General features: G+C 51.2%; 1 protein-coding gene across 1 annotated transcript in view; it reads right to left on the bottom strand.

Annotated features, from left to right (window-relative positions):
• The window catches only part of PAQR5 (progestin and adipoQ receptor family member 5), a 72,639-nt gene extending 72,229 nt beyond the window's left edge, over positions 1 to 410 (bottom strand). Inside the window, exon 1 of the mRNA XM_026478401.4 lies at positions 294 to 410. The gene's annotated coding sequence lies outside the window, so the exon portion shown is untranslated. The remainder of the gene's footprint in view (positions 1 to 293) is intronic.
• Between the last annotated feature and the right edge of the window lie 24,458 nt (positions 411 to 24,868).

Here is a 24,868-nt window from a genome sequence, read left to right as displayed (position 1 = left end):
ACGCTCAGGGGAGAGAGAGATGGGACGAGCGAGGAGGCCAGCATCCCCCGTGCCGGCGGAGACCCGGCGCTCCCGCCCCATCTCCGCACCGGCCCCCAGCGCGCCAGGACCCCGGGGCGGGGGCGTGCAGGGCCGCGGCTGCGCGTCGCTCCGCCCGGTGCGCGGCCGTCCCGGCGCAAACTTGCCGAGCGCGGCCCTCGGGCGGCAGGCAGCGTGGGGGGCAGCGGGGTGCGCGTGGACCCCGGGCGCGGAGGACGCGCGCGGCGCCGCCCAGGAATCCCGCCCTCGGTTACCTGGCTTCTGAGGGTCGTCGGCGGCCGGCGAGGGGGCGCAGGGACGCGGCACGGGCCGGCCGGACACCGGGACACTCCTCCGGGGCCGCGGCCGCCCCCAGACACGCGGGCGCTGCACCTGGCCCGGCCGGTCGGCGCGCCTCCCCGCGGGTCCCGCCCCCGGTGCCCTCCCGCGCAGGGCGGGGCGGGGCGCGCCAGCCCCGGGGGAGGAGCCGAGGGCAGGGGGCACCCCTCCCGGCGCCGGCCCCGGACCTAACCGCGTGCCCTCCGACGCCCGGCCCCGTGACCTCCGGAGCGGCGCCCACCACTTGCCCGCCTGAGATGCCACTGAAGCCGTGCGCCAGGTGGAGTCGGGAGGGGCGCACTGGCCCCCACCACCCCCTGGACCCCTCCACGCGCTCCACGCCCACCCCCACTCCCGGGGGCCAAGGGCTGGGAGCCTGCCCTTCAGAAGAATGCACGGGGTGGAGCACAGGGAAGGAAAAAAACAACTGGGTACCCGCAGCCCCACCCCACCACGTCCTCTCCCCACCCCGGGCTGTTCTTGGCCCTGGCGTCAGCTCCACCGGCTCTCTCCGGAATGCCCCTGCCCAGGGGAGCTTTGCCACCCTCCGCCTTTCCCCAGGACTCCATTTCCCAGGTCTGGAAGGTGCTGGGCCTGGACTTCTGCCACTCGGTGGACACAGCGAAAAGAGTTGAAGGGACACGGGGACGTAAAAGAAACAGCCCTCCAGCCTGTGTGGCTGCTCCCAGGTGCTTATAGAGCAGGTTGCAGCTACTTCCTGCCTGCTCCCCCCCACTCCCCCTTAGGAATTCTGGAAAATGCACCCTTTGGACAAAACTTCTGAAATGGAGGTCGTCCTTCCTTGCCTGCCCAGGCCTTCTGGGTTCTTTCTGCTTCCTGCCTTGCCTTGTTTGTTTCATGTGCAGACACAGCGGACGGAGCATAGGACCAGAAGTCCAGAGGCCTCCATTTAGCTCTGTGATCTTGGACAAGTCTCTATCCCTTTCTGAACCTCAGTTTCCCCATTTGCTGTGAGTTCACTATCTCTAAGGCCCTTTTCATGGATCCTGAATCGTGCCATTGGGCGTCGTGCCTACGTTTCCCGGTAGCTGCACATCGTAAAGAAGTGGGTGTACGTGCATGTGTCTCAGTCTAGAGCAGCCTGTCCTTTCAGATGTGAGTTCTCGAGGGGAAGTGACGAGGGCCCTGCAAACAGGCGGCCAGCCTGTGCACCCAGGGCTTGACAAGAGTGGTCGGCATAGGGAGAAGTGGATCCCAGTCCCAGCTTTTGCTGAATTCACAGTGGCCTCGGACAAGCCCCTCGTTAATAACCCCGACTTTGCCTTCCCAAGGGCTTGGGGGACGAAATGACATATGAGATGTGAAGCCCTTTGAAGGGGAAGGCAAGGCAAGGAGCTGTGTGCTTTCTGATGTCCTCTTTTGATGCCTGGGACAGTGATGGGCTTCGGAGGCGGAGCAGGGCGTCAGGTGTTCAAAGCCTAGTGCTGGCCGTGTCCCCCCCGCCCCCGCCCCGTCCCCCCGCAGAGGCTGTGGCGTACACGGTGCAGGCACACAGCCAGCCACCAGCATCCCCGCCAAGGTGAACAGGGACACCTAGGCCCCACCGGACTGCTGCCCACTGCAGGCCTCTCTGTGTGCACCTTGGGAACTGAAGAGGGAAGACTGAGAGGCTCCCTGAACTGAACGAGGGTGATCGGTGGATTACTGATGAATTGATCAGCCTGTCTTGACCAAACACCCGGTGGGCAGGTGCCGCAGCCCCCCACCTCTGCTGCAGGGAGAGTAAAGCCTAACTGAACAGTGAAACAGGAGCTCTCTGGAGAAGGCTGTGGAGCAAGGAGGGCTGCCATGGTTGCACACAGGTAGGGCAGAGCAGGGTAATGGGGGAGTGGGGAGCGCTTAGACCACATGGAGAAGAATTTACGGAGTACTGGGTTCAACTCCCCCATTTCACATAGGAGGAATGCAGACCCAGAGAGTAAGAGTGACGTGCCCAAGGTCACACGGTCAGCAAAGGTTGCGGAGCTAGAATTTGAACCAGGGCTTCAGGACTTTTTATAGGGTCTGGGCTCCCTGTGCAGGAAGCATGGGAAGGACTGGGAATGTTCTAGTGACTGAGAGGAGCATTCTAGCCCAGGAGAAGGAGCTGAGTCAAGGTGCAAAGGTGGGGAGCAGAGGGAAGGGAGCTATAGTCCCAGGGAGGGTCTGCAAAGCTAGGCAGTGAACTGCAGACCTTGGAGGATTCGGGCACAGGATGTTCGTGGAGAGACACAGACTCCAAATTACCCAATGAGACAGCAGATGACATGGTGGGAAGGCAATGAGATGACACGGAAAGAGCCCCAGGAGTCAGGCAGCCTGTGTTCAGATGGCCTCGAGCAGCTCTTTCTCCTCTCGGACTGTCCGTTTCTTATCTGTAGAGTGGGGATCCGAAGCGCGTTCCTTGCAGGGTTATGGCCATGACCACGGAATGTATTTGGAAGTGCTCCGTGAGCTTCAGAGTGCTGAGTGAATTTAACACTCAGCTTTTGTTGTTTCTTTTTCAGGGCCTCAATAAACCCACGCTGGGCTGGGCACTGCCTCTCTTCGTGGCAAGCAGGGGATGGACTGTGAAAGGGGGTGCGTCTGCCAGTGGTCAGAGGGATCAAGGGAGGACGGGGGTGGGGGCGAAAGGAGGGCACCACTCAGAAATGTCAGTTCTCCTTGGGACAATTTAACAACACAATGCGAATACCCCTTTTGGGAGGACAGTCCCTCCCCATCCATATGACTTGGAGTCTCCCATTGCTCCCTCTTGCCCTCCCTGGCACTTGGGTGTGCATGGCGCCCCGGGTCAGAAGTACTTTTCCCAACCAGGAGCCTACTCCTCAGGGGGCCGGCCAGCTCCTCCTGGAGGGGCCCAGATTATCTGTCCTCTTTGTCCAAAAGGCCTTGTCAGACTCCAGGAACCGTGCCCCTGTACTTCGCAGCGGGAGTCCGGTGCACCCAACCCTCACTTCGCCCCCAGGTCCTGTCCCTCCTCTTGGGTCCCAAGCAATGGAGTCTTCAGGCCGGGCTTACTGCTCCACTTTGCAGATGAGAAAAACTGAGGCCGGGAGAGGGGCCAGCACTGCCTGACAGCACCTCTCTCTGACAAAGCTCTTTCCTTGCCTCGCCAGGGCTGGAAGTATTAGGCTCATTCCATGGGAGAAGCAGCGGCCGCTCAGGGGGAGTACGTGGTTGACGGTTGATGGGAACTTCTCGAAGAGCTTCCCTTTGGGCCACTGTGTTCAGACATTAGTCTCCTAGGTGGCCGAAACAAATCACCACAGATTCAGTGGCTTAAAACTGCAGAAACGCACTCTCCCACTGTCCTGGAGGCTAGAAGTCTCAAATCCAGGTGTCAGCAGGGCCACACGCCCTTCGAAATTTCCATAAAACAGTGAATCCTTGTCTCTTCCAGCTTGTGGGGCTCCGGGAGGTTCAGGGCTTGTGGTGGCACAGCTCCGATCACACGGCCTTCTCTCTGTCCCCCTGTGTCCTCTCCTATTTGTATAAGGGCCCCAGTCACTGGCTTCAGGAGCTCATCTCAAGATCTTCACTTAATTACATCTGCAAAGACCCTTTTCCCCAAATCAATTCAGTCATGGGGACTGGAAGCTAGGACATGGGGTTATCTTTTTAGGGGACACCATTCAATCCAATACAGTGTCTCTCCTCCTCCGGGGGACACTTCCTACTCCCTCGATTTCTCACCACATCTCAGCTGCTGGGGAAGGCGCCTCCTACAGCATCTTGCCCCACCTGGTTGTTGGAGGGAGGAGGCAGGAGGCTAAGGCCACCTGGGGCCTTGCTGGGGCGGTAAATTGCAGAGTCACCTCCCTTTGACTTCCTGTCCCAGCACCTGCCAGTCTGACCACGGCTATTTCAACGGCTCCCTTTGGGCCCCTTTCTCTAACACCTCACCCTCGTAGGGTACCTATGGGCAAGACGCCCCTCTAAGAGGATGTGCTCACCACCCCCCCCCCCCATGCCCCAGCCCCTCTGTGGATGCCCAGGGCCTGACAGCCCTTTGCTGCGGGGCTGTGAGGAGTGACAGAGTTTGGCATTCCCTACACAGATCCCAGCCACCCGGGCAAACCCTGCCCAGGTGTGGATGTGGTCCTCAGAGCAGGAAGAGGGAGATGGAACATGAAGGGCTGGCCCCCGAATAGTGTGTGTGGAAGGGAAGATGCTGAGAGGGGAGGAGGGTGACCCCCCTTCCTTGTCTGGGACTCACCTTGGCCAGGGCCGGGCCACAGGGCCATGCTTAGGGGTGGGACCCCTGCCTCCCCAGGGAAAGACCACAGGGGTCTGTCATCTGGGGTACCTGGAGGAAGCCCCCGTCTCCCCTGTGCCAGCTGGATTTCTCAGGACCAGTATCCATCCAGAACCAGAGACTCTAGAAGGGCCTTCAGGGTCATTTGACCTAAGGAGTCAAGATGCTCAGGGCGAAGGAGCAGAGATGCCTGGAGAGGGCCCCGCAGACCACTACTGTCTCTCACAGAGCTTCCCAGGCCAAAGCAGGTCTGCCCAGCGGCCAAGGACCCGGGGTCCTCCATACAAGGGGCTTGGACAGCCCCTGGTTTGCGAGGGGACAGCTGCAGGACCACGTCAGCAGAGAAGGGCGCTGGTCTCTTCAGGTGGAGGGTTTCTTTGGGTGGCTTGGGGGGAAGGCACACATGAGATGACAAAGGGAATGTAGCCCGTCTCCCCCGACAAACACCATCATCACCCACAGTAACCTCTGTTTTCTCTTCGTGACCTCACACAACCTCTGTCCCTGCACCAAAAAAGCCCTACCCAGAAAATGTAATATCTAATCCAGTGGTTCTCCACCCCGGCTAGACATCAGCATGAGCCACCCATTCAGTCCAATTTCTGGAGGTGGGGGCCGGGGTCTTCTTGAAAGTTCCCCAGGTGGTTCTGAGGACCAGGCAGCATGGAGACCCCGAGGTAGTCCGACTCCCTGGGCTGCCTGACTGGTGTGTCTAGAGAGCCGAAGCCACGGCTGTGCCCTTATCATCCTGCCCGCAGTGCCCTGGGTTGGGCCCGCACACGGCAAACAGTCACCCAGATACGGGGAGCCTGCCCGGCCGGCTCCAGTGCAGAGCAATGGTGGAGTACATGCCCCAGCAGAGGCTGCAGCTGCACTTCCTGCCTGGACTCAGGGCCATTCGTGCATGTGGCTTCTCCTACTCCTGTCCCCCTGAGCCCCACGCACCGGGTGTGGACGCAGCACTTGCTGGAGGTGAGTCAAGCTCTCCAGGAGGAGTGTGGGGGGCGGGGGGGGAGGGTGCAGTGGCAGGGGTGGGGAGGGCTCCTCCGTGCAGCCCCTGGTTATCTGCTCTTAGCCTGAGGCTGCAGCCTCTCCTCCAGGACTACTTCCCCACCCTAGCAAACACTGACTGCCCCACTGAACCCAGAGACCCCCTCCCCGACTCCCAGCTCTCTCTCAGCTCCCAGGTACCAGCTAGTCTGCAAGCTCCAGGCAAAACCTAGACTGCTCTCTTTCCAGAGCCACCTGCAAACTCATCACCTTTAACACAGCAGTCCTAAGGGAATAATCCTCAAACACTGAAAAAGCTCTTGGAACAAAGTTTCAGTATTATATCGAAAAGCAGCGAACTTGAAGCCACCTAAGTGTCCAGCCCCCGGGCGCTGGTGAGCAGCAGCACGCCCATTGTAAAAGCTAATTGTGAGGACGATTGCAACACGGGGAATCGCTAAAGATACAGTGCTGAGTGCAAAATTGCACTGGGCAAGAGGTCGGCGGTGTAAAAGTTATACCTTTGCCCGTTCAAGGACTGGAGGGGAGCTGGGGGAGGAGAAGAAAACCAGAAGGTTTGCGATTGTGGATGATTCTTTTTCTGATTTCTGAGGCTGTTGTAATAGTGTTTGTGCAATAAATATTTGAATGAATATGTAATACTAGTGCTTACTATGAGTCCCTTGTTCAGGGAAGGCTGTCGAATACACCCTACTCAAGCTCAGGGGTAGAGGAGCACAGGTCCCAGTGTGGGCTGCTTCTGGGGGATATTTGCATTTGAAAGCAGCTCCAGTTTCAGACACACAGTGGCATTCAGGCTGGGGTGCCAGAGCTACTTTATAGGCAGGGCCGGTCCCCACCTGATTGAAGTCCCCACCTGGAGACGAGCCCCCTCCCCCACATCCTTCTTCCTGTGCCCACTTTGTGGGGCGACAGAGGAAGGGACAGCTTGTAGGGAACCCGGCCTCTGAGCCTCGCCTGCCCTGCACGTTATCTGGTACAACCCTAAGGGCATCTGCGGGGTCAGACAGGGACACCGACCAGGCAGGAAAGGTGCCGCGGGTCCACAGCTAGGAAAAGGCAGAACTGAGATCTGAACCCAGGTGGGGTTCAGCTAAGGACATGGGCCTCGTCCCCTCTGGCTTTGGGTCTTTCCTCTGGGATGGAGAGGTGACAGGTGCTATCCAGAGCCTCCTCAGTGGCAGCCTGGATGGACACCTCTACCAATAGGGCCGGGACAGGGTGCTGACCCCAGGGAGGAGGGGGGCTGGCGCTGGGCCTGAGGCTTTCTTAAAATCTGGGTGTGGACCTTTTGAAGTTGTGTTCTCAGGAAAGGCAGCAGGAAGCTTGCTGTGTTCTCTGCCCCCACCCGGCTCCAGCTCCGGAGCTGTCAGAGGTGGGAGGCGGAAGGGCTCCCCTGCTGACCTCCTGGGGCCTTGCCAGCTGGGCAGGGCAGCTCCGGACGGCCTCTGAGCCCTGTGATGTACACCCAGTCGGCTTGGGCGTGGAAGGACAGAGTTACACAAAACCTGTAGTGGAAGGAAAGCTTCACTTTGACAAGGGGATCGAAAGTGACAATCACAACCGATGGTTCCCAAGCTGTCCGGACAGGCCAGGTGCTGTACGCTCTACAGACAGCAGATCTCACTGAATGCTCACTGAGCCCCGTATCACTGTCCCTGTTTCAGAGATTGGAAAGCTGAGGCAGTGACCTGAATAAGGGACTCAGCTCAGGACTGGTGCGAAGTTTGTGCTCTCAACGGCTGTGCCATTCTGCCTTTCTTTCATTTATTTTTTTTTTAAGATTTTATTTATTTGAGAGACAGAGAGAGTGAGAGAGCAGAGGCAGAGGAGAGGGAAAAGCAGGCTGAGCGGGGAGCCGGATGCGGCCAGATCCCAGGACCCCGAGATCATGACCTGAGCCGAAGGCAGATGCTCAACTGATTGACCCACCCGGGCGCCCCCCATTCTGCCTTTCTTAATCAGAGGATACATTTCGATTTCCGAAACTTAAATACGTATACAATTCTGCCTGGAACACGCCTGCTCTAAAGTTCACCACAATATATATCCTAGAGCTAACGTGCAAAGTATGACTCTGATTCACATCAGCCAGCCCATCTCAAGGCTTTCCCAGGACCACGCCTCGGAGAAACGGTCCACTTATGGGAAATACAGAGTACTTGCTGTCAGACTCCCCCATGACAATTCAGGGACCATAGCGACCTATTAGCCATCCTAGGAACAGGAAGGTACTCAGAGGGCAAACGGCCTGCCCGAGAGGCTCCATGACGTGAAGGCTGAATTTGTATCGATTGCCATCTGCCCTGCTGTGATTTCTTCCTCCCCAAAAATGGTTGTGCAACTCTTTTTGCTATGGTTTCTGACCTGTTTTCTACAAAGTCCCTTTGGCTCCAAGTGCAATGTCTTTCTTCCAATATGCAGATCTGGCTGAGCCAAGTGGACTGTTCTGGCCTCCGACGATAGTGACCGAGGCTGGGAATGTGCGGGAAGCTGTGGTCACGTCCTCCTCACTAAGAGGTAACTCTGAACCGTAGCTGGGTTGGAGAATGCTCCTGAAATCCCTGCTAAATATTTTAGCATGGGGAGGGAGCTGCTAAAGAGAGAGAGAAGATCATCGAGGGCTGTGTAAATATTTAATTTAGCTCCAAGCTAGTATCCTCCATCACAGCACGCTAATGTCTTTATCGGAGTATTCCTGAATCTCACTGAGGACAAACAACCCCCTCTCAGGCATGCCTCAAATCCTGGGGGCAGAAGACGCCAAGCAGAGCCTCTTCCTAGCGCTCCCCACACCTGTGTTACCCTTTGCCTCCCTGGCATGTCCTGGCCACCAAGGGCCAAGGAAGAGCAGGGACAGATTGCATTGTCCCTGCTTATGAATGAAGGAAAACTTAGGCTTAAAGGGTCAGGGAGGCTGGTAAGTGAGCTCAGATTTCCTCTCCCCAGATCTTGAGCATTTTCTGCTCTACCTTGGGGTCCATGGGGAGGCCCGCAGGCCCACTGGGGCCCCATGACTCCTCCCCTCTCGGAGTTCAGTTCTGCTGCCATGAATGACTAAAGGGTGTCAGCAAATTGCCTGAGAGAAAGGGCCATGGAAGACCTAAAGCCTAATTCAGCCCAGGGCTGTCAGGGCTTTGGGCCTGTGGGTGGACGCTAGTCCCCAGGCCAAGCACGGTCAGAGTCAGCGCCCGCCCCACCCCCGCCAGCCCCGCAGGCTCTGGCTCCCAGTTTGCCCTCTTCCCCAGCAGTGTAATCCCGCCCTCATTCACCAGGCCTGGGCGGGGAACTTCAGGCCTTTTCTGCAGTTGTCTCGACAACCTGGTGCAGCTACTGCTGTCAGCCCGCGTGGTGCCTGGAGCAACCCAGGAGGCGCAGAGTTCCTACGGAAGTGGCGCCTGGCTGTCAGCACTTGAGCCCAAAGTGCATGTTCTCTTGGTGACCCCAGACCCCAAGCCCACCAGCGGGCACCCCGTACTCCCCTCACAGCTGACCTTTGGGTTGCGGGTCTGCCAGCCCCAATATTTGCTGAGCGCCGCCCCCTGGCTCCAGTCTGGCTGGGGAAGCCTCACTTTTGAGTCTCACCTGCCCCACACACATGCACTTGAATTGCAGGAGCAACGTGCCCAGGGGCATGGACGGGTCTCATCTCCCCGGGACCAGGTGAGATGCTTGTTGGATGGCCAACGCTCACAGGATGGGGAGGGGGGAGGCTTCATCCGGTCCCTGGTTTCTTTCTTCATTCACTCATTCATTCTGTCTACAGATCCTTGCCGAGCACCTGCTCTGGGACCGATGCTGTGGTAGGCTGAATAATGGTCCCTCGGAGATGCTCACAGATCCTATGAATGTGGTACCTTCCATGGTGAAAAGAATTTTGCAGATGCAATGAAGTTAAGGATCTTGAGATGGGCAGATGGTCCTGGGTTTTCAGGTGGGTCCCTTGTAATCCCAAGGGTTCTTAGAAGAGGGAGCTAGGAGGGTCAGAGGTCAAAGTGTGACGATGGAAGTAGAGGTCAGAGAGAGACAGCTATGAGCCAAGGAATGCGGGCAGCCTCTATACACTGGGAAAGGCAAGAAAAGGACTCTCCCCGGGAATGTTCAGAAGCACACGTCCATACCAACACCTTGATTTCACCCCAGTGAAACTGACTTTGGACTTCCGCTCTCCAGAACCATAAGATAATACATTTGGGTTGTTTCAATCCACTGTTTGTGGTGATTTGTTACAGCTGCAATAGGAAGCTAATACACATGCCAAGATAAGTGTGGTCCCTAGCCTTGAGGAGCCCTTTACGGGGCCAGGCAGAATCCCCTAGAGGGCTTGTTAAACACAGGGGCTGGGTCCCACGCACACAGTTTCTGATACAGTAGGTCTAGGTAGAGGCTGAGAATTTGCATCCTCACAAGGTCTCCGGAGATGCTGAGGCTGCTGGCTGGGACTGCACGTCAAGAACCGCTGCGTAGAGGAGTGGTTCTCAAGTGTGAAGGTGCATTCAACTGTCCCAGGGACCTTGTAACATAAAGGTTCTGAAGATAATTCCTTTATGTATTTGTTGCCATGTTCATTACCGGAACCCTCTGCGAGAATGTCAGCTCTGGGAAAGCAGCTCCTTTGCTGCTGCTGCTGTGAGAGCGTGCCTGGCAACAGACATGCAGTAAACATCGGCTGAATCTCTGGGTGAATGAGCAAGAGTTTGGAGCTTGCCTGAACCGTGGGGTGGGTGTCCTGGGTGCCCTTGCTGCTGGCACAAAGTGGATGAAATCCCATAGGGGCAGAATGAAGATCAGGAAGCAAAGGGGGTGGAAGAGTCTTCGAGGACCCCATTGTAGGAGAGGGGCAGCAGGAGGGAGGGGAGAGCGAGGACACAGCCAGGAAGGAGGGGGACTCCCAGAGGGAAGGGAAATGAGCAGCTTCTAGAGCAGAGAGCGGAAAGGGGCTTCTGGACCAGGCTGTAGGGAGGGAGAATTTAAGCATAAAACTCCCGTTCTTGGAGCTGGAATGGCATCTTCTATGGGAAGGTTTGGGGGCTCATATATACATCCGTTTTTTTCTCTCTTATCAATTTATATAAGCAATATGTGTATGCTGGGAAATATTGTGGAGAATTCTGAGAAGTGTAAAGGAAGAACTGAAATCACCTGTAATTGCCACACCCAGAAATGAGACTGATTTATGTTTATGTATTTCAGGGTTTTTAAAAAAAGATTTTATTTATTTGAGAGAGGGAACTAGTGGGGAGAAGGGATGGAGGGAGAGGGAGAGACAGACTCCCCTCTGAGCAGGGAGCCCAATGCGGGACTTGATCCCAGGACCCCGGGATCATGACCTACGCTGAAGGCAGATGCTTAACCGACTGAGCCACCCAGGGGCCCCTATGTATTTCAGTTTTTATTTAATACATGTACTGGGGCCACCTGGGTAGCTCATTGGTTAAGCAGCAGACTCTTGATTTGAGGTCAGGTCATGATCTCATGGGTCATGAGACTGAGATCCTCGTCAGGCTCCATGCTCAGCACAGAGAGTCTGCTTGAGATTCTCTCTCCCTCTCCCTCTGCCTGCAGCCCCCCTCCCCATGAGCATGCTCTCTCTCTAAAATAATAAATAAATCTTTAAAAAATACATGTATGTTACACACACAATTTTCCTTCAAATTGGGATAATACTGCTTGTATCCCTAAATCCTGTTTCTTTTACTTTATACATTGTTCCATAAGATTTTTAATGTTATTTTGAGGAGCAAAATATAATTTTTGAAGGTGGATAATATGCTTTTGCACAAATGCACCATAATTTAGCTATATCCTTATTTTTGAATATTTAAGTTGTTTCATTTGGTTTTAACTTACATTACCCTAAGACTAATGATGTTCTGCATCTTTTATGTGTTTATTTGCCATCCTTATTTCTTCTTTAGTGTCATAGCTGTTGAGATCGTTTGCCTATTTTTTAATTGGGTTATTTATTTTCTTATATATTTTGAATATAAGTCCTTCATCAGGGATATGATTTGTAAGCATTTTCTCCCAGTCTGTGTTTACATTTTCAGCATCTTTTGCAGAGCAAAATTTTTAATAGTGGTGAAGGTCACTTTATTATCAACGTTGTTCTTTTACAGATTATGTTTTTGATATCTGAACACTCTTTGCTTAAACCAAAGTCACCAATGTTTTCTCCTGTAGCTTCTAGAAGTTTATAGGTTTGCATTTCACATTTAAGACTGTGATCCGTTTTGGAATGAGGTTTTTGGTTTTTTGGGTTTTTTTAAAATAAGATTTGGGGTAAGTGAGGTCTTTTTTTTTCATTTTTCTTTTTGGTCTTGCAAATAGATGCCCGGTTATCTCAGTCATTCATACACTTGAACAAAGCACGTGAGTATGCACCCTGGCTCAGCACATCCCCACTTACACAGAGAAGGGACACAGGAATTCTCCATTGCACACACTCCTTTCCCACAAGTGGGGACGGTGCTTGGCACGAAGCGTCCCGGGCTTGCAATCAGATCTCCACTGTCTAGTAAGGAGGGCACGTATTGCATGGTGCACTGGGTGTTATACGCAACTAATGAATCATTGAACTTTACATCAAAAACCGGGGATGTACTGTATGGTGACTAACATAATATAATAAAAAATCATTAAAAATATATATATATATCTCCGCTGTCTCAGCCTGCCTCCCACTCTGTGAGACAAGTCACGCCATCTCCCTAGGTCTCCATTTGAAAACCGACAGCAACAAAACTGACCTCTCTGGGTTGTTGTGAGGGCTGTGAAGGTGTAATTTTGTAGCAAAATTCTGGGCACACTTTTACAAACGGAGAAGAGCTTTTCCTAAGTCAAGGAGAGGGGTCTGAGCGAGAGTTATGGATGGAGAGACCAGGTTAGCTGGAATGGGGCGGGAACTCCCCATGCGTTTCCAGGAATCTGGACCTCTGGACACCTTAGGAGGCAGCTACAAAGACAGGGGTCGCCCTGTGACTCTGCAGTGAAAAAGGCTTCCATTGGGGCGCCTGGGTGGCACAGCGGTTAAGCGTCTGCCTTTGGCTCAGGGCGTGATCCCGGCGTTCTGGGATCGAGCCCCACATCAGGCTCTTCTGCTGTGAGCCTGCTTCTTCCTCTCCCACTCCTGCTTGTGTTCCCTCTCTCGCTGGCTGTCTCTATCTCTGTCAAATAAATAAAATCTTAAAAAAAAAAAAAAAAAGAAAAGAAAAAGGCTTCCATTGCAATCTGAGGGATTGAGGTTAGACAGTGGGAAGAACTTTCCCTCTGCCAAGGGAAGAAGTGGAAAGGGGTAAACGAGTGAATGGTCAGGAGAGCAGCCTGAGTCTTTCCTGATTGCAGACTTTCTTCTTTCCCGTGGGACCCGTGGGGGCCTGACCGGCTGGACCTTTCTCGCCCTGAGGTGAGCGGGCTTGCTTGGGCAGGGCCCCTGCTGCCCTGCAGGTGGCGCCCTCGTGCCGGCGCCGGGGGTGGTGCTGGCTTGGTCCCGCTCCGCCGCAGCTGTTGTGACCGTGGCCGGGCTCAAGTCCCCACCCTGGGCCCCGCGGAGCCTCAGGCTAGGGGTGGCAGGACCCCGCCCCTCAGGCGTGAAGGAGCCAGAGGCATCAGGGTGAAGACTGAGAACACCCACCTGCCCAGAGCAGTTCAGAGCCCTGCCGGGTGGCCTGTGCAGCGGTGGTACTCAGCTGTGCGGTGAGTCCTGGTTCCGCCCCTCACTGCCTGAGGACCCCAGGACAAGTCCCTGGTCTCTCTGTTCGCCCACCCTAAAAAATGAGTAATCCCTCCTACCTCATAGGGCCGTCAGAACACGTAATGAACACTTAATCAGTGTTAGCTATTGGTACTCAGCTAACACGATGTGTCAGAGACTCAGGAAAGGCTACATTGCCAACTAGATGGACTCAGTTGAATGCTAGAATCACAGTGGTTTTGTTTATAAAACATTTAGCAAGATTTAAGTACAATTTCAAAAAAATTAAGAATTCGAGGTTAAGTAATTTCGATTTCAAGTTTTGATATTTATTACTATTTGTATTTGGCCTTTAAAGTGTAATAGATAACTTTTTAATATTTTAGAAAAAATAAAATTATTTTTCACATACTTTTTTAAAGTTAATTTTTACAATTGATGTAATTTATATTCCTATGATGAAAATATATTCAAATTGTATACTCTGGATGTAATTCATTTTGTGTTGAATCCCTCGATCACCGAGCATGAGTGCAAAAAGAAATCATGACGGCACAACTATGACAGTGGGACGCAGGCAAAAAAAGGAAAAAAGAAAAGGAAAAATCTTGAAAGAGACGGTCTGCTTAAAATTTTTAAAACTACCAACAACAAAGTGAGAAGATTTCACCTGTACCCCCGAAAAAGCACTCCTATGATTACTAGAGACAAAGAAGAGGGATAGACAGTCACCTGTGGACAGTCTTCAACAGAGACAAGTGGACAGCACTAGGGAACATTGGTGGGATGTTCCTAAAAGAATAAAATCATGTGCCCTGTGTTCAGCCAAACATAATGTTTTATTTGGGCTGGGGAGAGGCACTAATGGCATAACATATACAGAGAAGAAAATAATAAAGCCTAGGCTTAGTAGAAATAACTTCAATTTGCTTCTCTTATTTCACCCATCCCCCCACCGACCTCCCCTCTGGCAGCCACCAGTTTGTTCTCTGTATTTAAGAGTCTGTTATTTTGTTTGTCTTTTTTCCTTTGCTGAAATGACTTCAAATTTTAATGCCCAAGTAGCCAAACATGTAGGATGGATCTTTTAAAAGTGAAACAAGTAATTACCTAGGATATAGACAGTGATTTTATTAATTTAGAGGATAAGAAGTGAGAGAAGAAATTGGACATTAAAATTTTTAAGTAAATATTACTCAGATCAATGATAGACTGTATCAGGGACAAAAGCCACACTGAATGACTAATGTTAATTGTCCACGTTTTGAACTACAGAAAAAGAAAACAAAGTCAAAGTTAAGGAGTATTTCATTGGTTTTATGCCTTTTGGAGAAAGTAAAGGTTTGGGTTAATGTGATGAACTGAATAAACAGCATTCAGTTATAGACACTGAATGGTCAAGGGTAACCCTCTGATGGTGCCACTAACACAACTGTAAGAAAAAAAAAAAAAAAAAGAAAGTGCATGAGCCAGAATTTTGGCCAAAAAGGCAGAAGCATTCTCTGTGCAGGGTACATCACGTGGTTTTCATCCATACCCGGAGGTGTGACTTCAGCCGTGCCCATGCAATGGCATTCTGTGGACAATTCAATGATTATAGATGATATTTTTCTGGATCTGTCCCAAGACTGAACATCTTGGTGAAACATACCAAGTCAGGCTCCCTGCTCAGCCGGGAGGCCTGCTTCTCCCTCTCCTTCCTGTTCCTGCTCTCTCTCTCGTGCTCTCTCTCAAATAAATAAAATCTTAAAAAAAAAACAACCCACATAACAAACCTGACCTTACAACCTCTCATAGACTTGATGGGAATGCCGACAACATGCTCCTGAGGGAATCAAGATATAATTTGGACAAGATACAGCGTTACTAGAAGAGTTCAGGTAAAGAGCAGATCTTCAAATAAAGAGCAAAGCATCGTCTTTGACAGAAAATGAAGGAATGTTCTTTAAATTTGTGCTGTCCGTAATTACTTGGTATGCACTATTGCCTGCCATTACAACGTTAGCGAAAGGTTATTTTCAAAAACACACAGACCTACATTGGCTGTGTCATCTTTTTCAGGGGCTGAAAATATTTTTAAATGTTTAGAGAAAATGGTTTTTTTTAATATATAGAAAGAGCCTTCGTAGAAAATATGCAATAAACGTGATATTCCAGTAAAACAGAATTAGAAAACAGAAGTAAAATGCTCATATGACTATAAAGGAGAAGATTCACGTTCTGATAGTCCAGTTTACAGCAACTATGTTCAGGCCACTCTAGATTAAGACAGAGTCTCCATTAAAGAGATTGGAACAAATGAGCCAAATACTGGCACTTTGGGTTTTCTTTATAATCCCCCCGTGTTGAGGAATGTGAAAGAATTTTAGAAATGCTAATGGATTCTTGATGCTGTGCAAAACTACCAGCTGAATTTATAGTGCGCTGAGGGACACATTCTTCCACGACCCCCAATCTCATCACAGACCGGCAACAAACATTTTAGCGACTAGAATTCTGAGCAGCACCAAGCTAAACACGGTGGGAAGAGATGTTCAAGTCTGTAAGTGACAGAATTTACATGGGACTATTAGAACATTATGTCATGTTTCCCGTGATAATAGAAGTCATTAGATATAAGCTTATTACACTACTTCAACACGGTATGTACAACTTACGGTTCGCTTCCAGATCTAAGTACTGCTGTAAGGAATATACTGGCAATTCCAATTGTTATTGTCTCAGAAAGTTGAGGTTTCTCCATACAGAATTTAAAGGAAAACTGTCCAAGAATTCAAGAAAGATGGTCTCATTTAGCATGTCCGCCAATAGGCCAAAATTTTGTTACTAATTATGTAATTATGTTGTCAATTATAACTATGTTGTTACATAATTAGTAGTTTTGTTGGAATAAAGGGAGACAAGTGTCGTGAAATAAATCAATGTATAACTTACACGTGTGTTTACTGTTCCTTCAAACATCATTAGCCCTTCAGCAGAACACTGATATCCACAGCAATGATCAAACGCAGTCATCTTTGGTTTCTTACTCACTTTTCGGCCATTTTTCAGTCATTTGAAAAAAAAAACCACTCTTTTTCCATTTCATCATTATTAAGGTATATTTGTTAAGGTAGGAGGAGAAAACACTTTCCTTTTAAGGACTGCGAGCCTGATTAGTAACTTAAATAGTTAGACATATAGCAGGCGGGCCTCCCCTTGGACTCTCTCAGGCCCCAGAAGTGTCGGGAACCTTCGTCAACTGTAAAGCATCATTCAGACAGACGCCTCACTCCCCCTCTTCTGAGCGGCTCTGAGGCATAATGGGGGAAATCACAGAGTATAAAACAAGAGGACGCACCTTACTTGCTGTATTTCCTTTATCATCCATAAAGCATAGGTGATACTGCCTGCCTCACAGCACTGTTTAGAAATTGTGTGAAATAGTACAGGTGGGAGAGAGAGCTTCATGACACAGACAGGACCGTCCAGACAGAAACTATTCTTGCCCAGTCCCAGGACCCCCGGTGTCGTGCCTTCCCTCCTTCCTAAGGAACACTGGCTCGCCCCAGCGAGGGACTCAGTGGCAGCTCTAGGCAGTTTTATTTCATACTACAGGCTTCCTCCTACCCACAGTTGACCCAAGGGCAGTCAACCTACGACATAAGACAAGAGGAGACACAGATGAGCTGGAACAGACAAGAACATTTTGAACCTCCCATTGATTCCCCTTCCCTTCCCAGGACACCCTTAGGATTGCAGTGAGACTTCTTCCTTCTCCACTCTGCCTCCCCTCCATCACCCTGCCGTTCGGGCTCCTACACGTTGTCACAATTTCCTTGTGGTTTAAAGTTCCAAAGATTTTATCCAATGCCTAGAAAAACTAAGATGGCTACATTAGACCATTTGTAATTTACTAGAACCCAGGAAAGAATCCAATGTTCTTGACAAAACTCAGAACAAAATTGGACCCTGGAAAACAGACTTGGTAGAAATAAAGGTCATAGGAGGGAACTTGCCACGACAGACGCTCTCATCGGTGAACTTTGATATTGACAAAAATTTGATCTATGGACCTGGACCAAATTTCTGCTATAAAATTTAAGTGGAAAGGAATTGGCCCCAGTGAAAATAGTTTCAATCAACTCAAAATGAAAAAGTGAAAACATTGGAAATAGCTTAACGGAGCTTTATAGAAAATTGATCAAGGAATTAAATTGACCTAATAGAGTCCATTCCGGAAAACCCTTTCCCAAGGAAAATTCATCAAAGTCAGCGGACTTCCTAGATACATGTTTGCATTCAGAATGTCTCTAGTGCATTCTCTGGAATTTTCGTTAAGAAGCAAGGAGAGCTGGCCCATGCGGGAGTTGCGCCTGCCAGGTCCCGGTGCAGAGGGACTGGGAAGTGTGATGGGCAGTGCCTCAGTGGGCAGGCCCCTCTCTTCATAACAATATATTAAAAATTATACGACCGAATTGGCATAGAGAAGGACATCATCTAGGCTACATTCATTATTTTATTTTTTATTATATATTATTATATTCCTTTTTTTCTTCTGATTTTAAAAGAAATTAAAATATTTTCACTAAAAAGTGCCTGAGGCAATGTGGCTAACGGAGAAGCTGGCCTGGTAGGGGCCCGGGTCAAGGGTAAGCAGAAGAGTCTCGAGGAACCTGGGCAGGGTGGGCGGGAGGGGGAGAAGTGACAGGGGTTCCCCTATATCTTCTGAAAGGACAGTGTCAGAGTGCGGGATCCCAGCCTAGTCCACCCCAGCGGGCCGCTGCTGTTGCCAAGGCCTGGGTTTCCATTCACGTCTCTTCACAGTGAATGACTGTTTCACCTCCTAAGGAGCCCTGGGGACATTTCTGGTCTCGAAACCTCAAGAGCCCAACTAAACAAACAATTCTAATGCCCCCTCCCCAAGCTCATGAAGCCCCTCTCAGCAAACTCACCGCATGGCTACCCGGCCTTAGTGGAGTGGTCTGCATGGATGAGGGCCAGCGGGTGTGAGGTCACCTCCCGGACTCAGCTGTGCCTACCGGGGCCCAGATTAGCTTTTTTTTTTTTTTTTTTTTTAAGATTTTATTTATTTATTTGAAAGTGCATGAGGGGAGGGTGGTGTTAGGGTTAGGGGAGGGTTAGAGGGAGAGGGAGAAGCAGACTCCCCACTGACCAGGAAACCCTACTCGGGGCTCGATCCCAGGACCCTGGGATCCATGACCTGAGCCGAAAGCAGACGCTTAACCGACTGAGCCACCTGGGTGCCCCAGCTCTTTCTCTTATGCCCACCCTCTAGCCATGCCACCTCATCAACACCCCTGCAGTGAGGGCCTCCTGCCTGTCAGACCCTGTGTCATAGGTCCTGAGAGCAAAGCATTAACTGAGACACAGCCCTGCCCTCCAGGACCTCATTCAGGGCCAGCTCAGGCCAGGGTTTCTCAGCCTTGGCACTATTAACAGTTGGTCCAGATAATTTTCGTTTGTGGGGGGAGAGCTTTCCTATGCACTGTAGGATGTTCAGGAACATCCCCGACCTCTATGCACTAAATGCCAGTGGTACCCCGTCCCCAAATCATGACCATCAATGTTTCCAGACATTGTCAGATGCCCCCTACGGGGTCAAATCACCACCCCCACCCCCACCCCCATTGACAACTGAGAGAGCTCAAGGAGCACAGTATAGCTCATCTTGGGCTTCCCCAAAACACCCATAGGAACTAAAGAGGGGGTGCAGGTCTGGCTGGCAGGGCCGCTTCACGGCTGAGGTGCTGCTTAACTTGGGCCTTGTAGCGAGCAGACCCCTGCAAGAACTGGGAGCAGCACAAGGGGAGAGCAAAGAAAATTCTCACCAAGTAAGACGGAGGGGGAACTGGCTCCAGTAGGAATGACTGGGGTTGGGTAATAGGTAGATCTCAGTATCAATTGGAGGCTGGGAGCAGGTATAAATACCTAGAAAATCCTATAATACAAAGGTAACACATGAGTTAATTCTAATCTAAAGATGCATCTTGTCTGGCTCATCTAGTAATAATTTTTGAAATAGATTTTATTTTATTTTTTTTTTTTTAAGATTTTATTTATTTATTTGACAGAGATAGAGATAGCCAGCGAGAGAGGGAACACAAGCAGGGGGAGTGGGAGAGAAAGAAGCAGGCTCATAGCAGAAGAGCCTGATGTGGGGCTCGATCCCATAACGCCGGGATCACGCCCTGAGCTGAAGGCAGACGCTTAACCGCTGTGCCACCCAGGCGCCCCTGAAATAGATTTTAAATGCTTCATTTTAGCCACAGTCCCCACCATTCCTTATCACCCGCTGACCCAGTTCTTCATTTACAATTATTTTACCTGCCAGGTTTCTCAAGGCTTATGAATTTATATTTTTAAATATAAAGTGATTTTTCACTTGGGGTTCATGGACCCTTTCCAGATCTTTGGGCGAAATTCAGGGCATCTGGAGGCTTAACAATTGTACGCAAGGATAATGAGACCCTGCAATGCATCTAAAATTCTCTGGACATTTTTCTGCTGAAAGAGTGCCTGGCTTTTACAGAGTTCTCTGAAGGTTCTCCCCCTCTCTGCACCAAGAAGTTTGGCAAGGTGGGGCAGGGGTCTCTGCAGGTCCCTGGAGAAATGTCATGCCATTGGCAAAGGAGAGACCCAGGACTGAGCTCTGCTCACCTTTTCCTGTTGGTCCAGTTTAGTGCAGTGAGTAATGAAAACGAACAAAGCCCTGTGGGATGTGCTACAGTTCGGGCAGATGCTGGGCGGGCGCCGGAGGGCTGGCGCGCTGATCTGAGGTGGTGGCGCAAAGTGAGCAACTTCGCGAGCCAGAGAGAGAGCCTCCAGTTAGTGAGTTCTTCCGCTCATTAAGAGTCCACTTTGGAGGACACAGAGCCAGAGCAGAGACAAGAACTGTGGCAGGTGGCTGTCTGCCAGGGAGGACACCGGGGAGGGGGGGGTGGCCCCATGCAGGTCTCTCCCATCGTCCTCCAGCCCTGGCCCCAGGGTCACGGGCTGCGGTACCTCCCAGCAAGCCCCTCCCAACAAAAGATCCGGTCACTCCATTCACACCAAGGAGCAGACCATGAGGACAGCTTGCTACTTAGTCTGCATTTTAACTGGAAGCATCATTGGGGGAAGGGGCAGGAGTTCTGTCCTCAGATTCATTCTGGGTGGTTCCAGCATGGGCAAAGACTCCTTTTCATTGAAAACACAGCGGCTGAGTGTGATTTTCCTAATTTCTCTCGGTTTTCTGTTTACCCTACCTCCCTCTAGCTTCTGAACAGAGGATCTGCTGGGCCCACCAGGCCTGAGAGGAGCTTTGGCTCTCCCAAGGGGGTGGGCAGGCTGGCAGGGAGTCTTTGCTAGCGTGCACACAAGCACGCTCACACGCATGGGTCTGGGGCTCACCCTGACCCTGACCTACCTTCTTTGCTGAGCACCCGCCAGAGAACTTCATGCTGAGCGCTCTGGAGAACTGGTTTGTTCTAGGGGATGGAGAAAGTGAGAAGGCTTAGGGAGGTCCTTGCCGGACCAGGGTTTACTCCCCATCCTGGGTCATCATGCCCTAGACTGATGGGGGAGACACAGCCCTCCCATCAGAGAGCAACATGAAGGGGAAGAAAACAGGGCCCAGAGCATGTTAGGAACCAAGAGAAGGTGCTCAAACATAACCGGTAAGGGCAAACAAGTGTCCCGCTGATAGCTGAATCCAAGATAGGAGGTAATCCCATTTCCCCTCCTTCTTCCCACCCTCATCGAGCCTCACCATTCGTTCAGCCTTGCTTTTTGCTTGCCAAGAGGAAAGAGCACTAGACACCAGCTAGTTCTCCACCTTGGCTGCCCATTATAATCGGCTGGGCACTAGGCCACACCGAGAACAGATCAGATCGGAATCCCCGGGGGGAGTACCCAGACACCTGTGTTCTATAGGAGTCCCCAGGAGATTCCAATGTGCAGGCACCTCAGCCTCAGTGCACAAGGCAGTGCTTCCTACACTTTAATACGCACACCAATTGCTTGGGGATATTGGTAAAATGCTGACTCTGACTTAGTAGATTGGCGTGGAGCTACGAATCATTTCCAGCAAGCTCCCGGGTGACCCTATGCTGATGTTCGAGGGTGTAAGGAACTCTGTCAGAGTGTTGTAAGGAGAAAGCTAGTTCCCAACCCCCCTCAATTCTTTGAAATTTTCATTCATTCGTTCATTCATTCATTCATTCATTCATTCAACAACCCATGCATCATTTACGGAGCCCATTTACAGGCTCTGTGCTAGGTGCTAGGAATAAGGTAGAGACCAAAGAGTCAGGCTCCTGTTGTTAAGGAGGCTGCATTCTATTGGGGGGGGGGCAGTGCACAGGTGAATCAACACCTGTGAACAAGCCCATTTCTGCTGGTAAAAAAGGCTACGCACACATATGAAGTGGGGTGCTGTGGCAGGGTTGTCTGGGAGGCTGCTCGAGCTGGGCACTCCGAGAAGGCCTCACCAAGGACCTGAGACTGGAGCTGATGTCTGAATGAGAAGCAGCAGCCAGCCCCTGAAAACCTGGGAAACAGTTCCAGGCAGGAAGAATGGCTGTGCAAATGCCCTGAGGCTGGAACTTGGTGTTCAAGAAGCCCTCAGGTAGAGTGCAATGAGTGATGGGGAGAGGTGAGGGTTTGCACAGCGCCTAGTGCGGACGGGGGCCAGGGCAGCTCCCGGTGGGCCTCCCAGGCCTGGGGAGGAATTTGGATTCTGGTCTTGGGCAATGGGAAGCCACTGGGGAGTTTTAAGCATCTGATTTTTGTTCTAAGACAATGTCTCTGCTGCCTAAATAACAGGATTACAGGGAGGCAGGAGTGAAATCCCACTGGTGACTAAAGTGGCTTGGGTAGTGACACACACACACACACACACACACACACACCCTAAATCCTTTGACCTCCTCCTATCCTCAAATTCCCCTGGAAAAGGCACTGCTCCTAGGCCCAGGAGGGAACCTGGTCTGCAGAAGACCCCTGTGAGCCCATTTAGACCTGTCATCGCAGCGGGCAGCCCTCCTGTCATCCCCACCGCGGAGTTGCCCTGCTCCCTCCTCGCGCCTCCCCCTGCACAGCCAGTTGGTCAGCTGCACAGCTGTCCTTAATCCAACCACATCTCACCATGCCACCTCAGGCCTGGCCACCCTCGCCTCTCCCCCGGGCTCCTGCAGTGACCTCCTTACTATGCTCCCACTTCTACCCCTGCCCCTGCGACCCTGTGTCCACACAGCCGGCGAACTCACTGGGGTGTGTGGAGGGGCCTGGGGAGCCGTGGGCCAGTCTCATGGCTGCAAGGAAACAAAAGGCTAGGAGCAGTTGGGTGGGGGGCACTTGGGATGCAAGACTCTGCTTGGGTTTTCCTTGAGAACAAAATAAAACCGTCTTTCTTAAAAGTTTATGAAGTAACTGGCACCTTAAGATAGAGTATTTTTTTCCCTTTAAAATTTAATTTTCTTTAAATAAAAATCCAGCTTTAAACAAGACAGCCAGGCAACAGGTAGGCAGACCTTTGGGTGGTTCTCTGGGTCACTTTCTTCTGTACTGTAAGAGCTTACATGTGAGGAGACAGAGGACTGATAACCAAAGAGAAACAGAAACCAAGAGAGAAGTGCCCCCCCTTCCTGCCAAGCCCAGGGCTGAAGGAGACAAGGCAAGGCCCTGTCCGGGGCCAGGCCACACAGACCCTGACCCTGGGGGCCCCCTTCGAGACCCTCACACACGCTGTGGTGACAGCACATGAGGAAGAGACAGACATTGGGTTTCCGTCCAGCTCTGCCACCAGTCCACAGGCTCCAGAACGCCAGCACGCCCGGAGCCCCTGCTCCCACATTGAAAGGAGATGCCCCCTCGGTTGGCCCCTTAGGACCACTCTGACGATAAACTAAAATAAGGAAAGGACTCTAAAAAGTTGAATGTTGGAAAGTTCTTTAGAATCTCATTAATTCAAACTCTGATTTAGAATTTGTCATAAACGTGTTTTGTTTTGTTTTCATACCAAATAAAAACCGTGTACCTCTTGAATCTGTTACTCGCAGACTTGTAGAGGGAAAGGACTTACTCTTACTCATCACTGCATCTCCAGCAGCCAGCAGAGTCTGGAAACTTCGCTGCGACTCCTTCCAGGTGTCTTCGGTGCATTCGTGTGCACGCGCACGCACGCACGCACGGACGCACGCTCCATTACATCTTGCTCGGTGACAGGCACAGCTTTCGCAAGTCCATTAGGGAAGACAGGAAACACCAGGAGGGTGTTGCAGAGAGGCTAGAGGGGTTGTAAAGCCGGGTCATGCACAGTCTAACGTAAACACTCCGGGGGTGCGGAAGAAATGGGGCACATAGCAAGGAGACTTGATCGAGAAATACCCTCCTGTTTCTGGACTCTTCTAATCACTCAACGGAGCAAGTACCAATTTCAGCAGACCTGACAGAGTCTGCGATGAAACAGGAAAAGGCAGGCCACCCCAAGCCGACCAGGGGAAGAGCATTCCAGGCTGCGACTCAGGGCAGGAATGGGATCTTCTCAACATTTCTTGATGGCAGGTAGCACAGGATTGGCCAGGAGGGTGTTCAGTAAGTGTTTAGTGAAAAGAACTGCGTGACCTTGAGCAAGTTACTAAAACAGTGTTCTGTTTTCTCCACCCCCCAGAGTCGGGCTTTCACTCATGGTAAGCTTTGAGAGTTGGGGAAGCACCTACAATGGTGCTTGTTCCCTATCCCTAAGCAAAGATCATCCAGAAAGACCAATCGGAACCATAATTTGCTGTACCCAGACACTAAGAACTCAGAATATTCACTCAAGGGCACAGGCAGTCGCTGGGGTAATATCTTCTGTGGGGTACTTTCCAGATGGAGATAGTGCCTCTCCGTTGTTGCCTGCAGGAGTTGAGAAGATAGCTCTTCTCCTGATTACCTTGTCACACCATTGATAGGATTTGAGAATTACTTTGGGGCCTTCCACTCCACATTCAATTGAATTAGAGAGATTTAATTTCAGGGGTGTTAAAGAGGAAAGACAAAGTAACAGGCATTAAATTAAAACCACGCACTTTTGCCAAGACACCCCCACCCCCACCTGGCTCCGGGGATTTATTTCCTTCTCCTAGTCCCCCAAAGAGATTAACGCTCTTTACTAGATTTTCTAAACTGAAATGGAGAAGCCCTTCTTATCTCAGTGCTTTCACGAGGTAGGTACAGATGAGAACAGAGCGGAACCCCGAGAAAGCACCAGCTCTGCCGGGGGTGAGCTCAGATGCCACGAGAGTGGGGTTGCCCCATAATATCCTACCTCAACTGTGTGTCTGCCATCAGTTCCTGGGCTGCTCAATTTCGGAGCCTTCACAGGTCTTTTTTTCTCCCCCTTTGCTGTTCTCTTTGCTACGGTTCCTCCTTGGTGTGCTTTGCAGCCCTGTCATTTCCCCAAATCCTACTCCTGGAAAAGGATTAGCAAAAATACACTGTGTTGCTGCTACTTGGCATTCAGGAAATGCAGCACACACACACGAGTTACCAATCACGCTCACCAGATGGCAAATGCAGCTCTTTTC

Source organism: Ursus arctos, unplaced genomic scaffold, assembly GCF_023065955.2.
Source record: "Ursus arctos isolate Adak ecotype North America unplaced genomic scaffold, UrsArc2.0 scaffold_28, whole genome shotgun sequence".
Classification (NCBI taxonomy): Eukaryota; Metazoa; Chordata; class Mammalia; order Carnivora; family Ursidae; genus Ursus; species Ursus arctos.
Note: the sequence above shows the minus strand (reverse complement) of the source record. Positions and strands in the feature narration are given on the sequence as shown.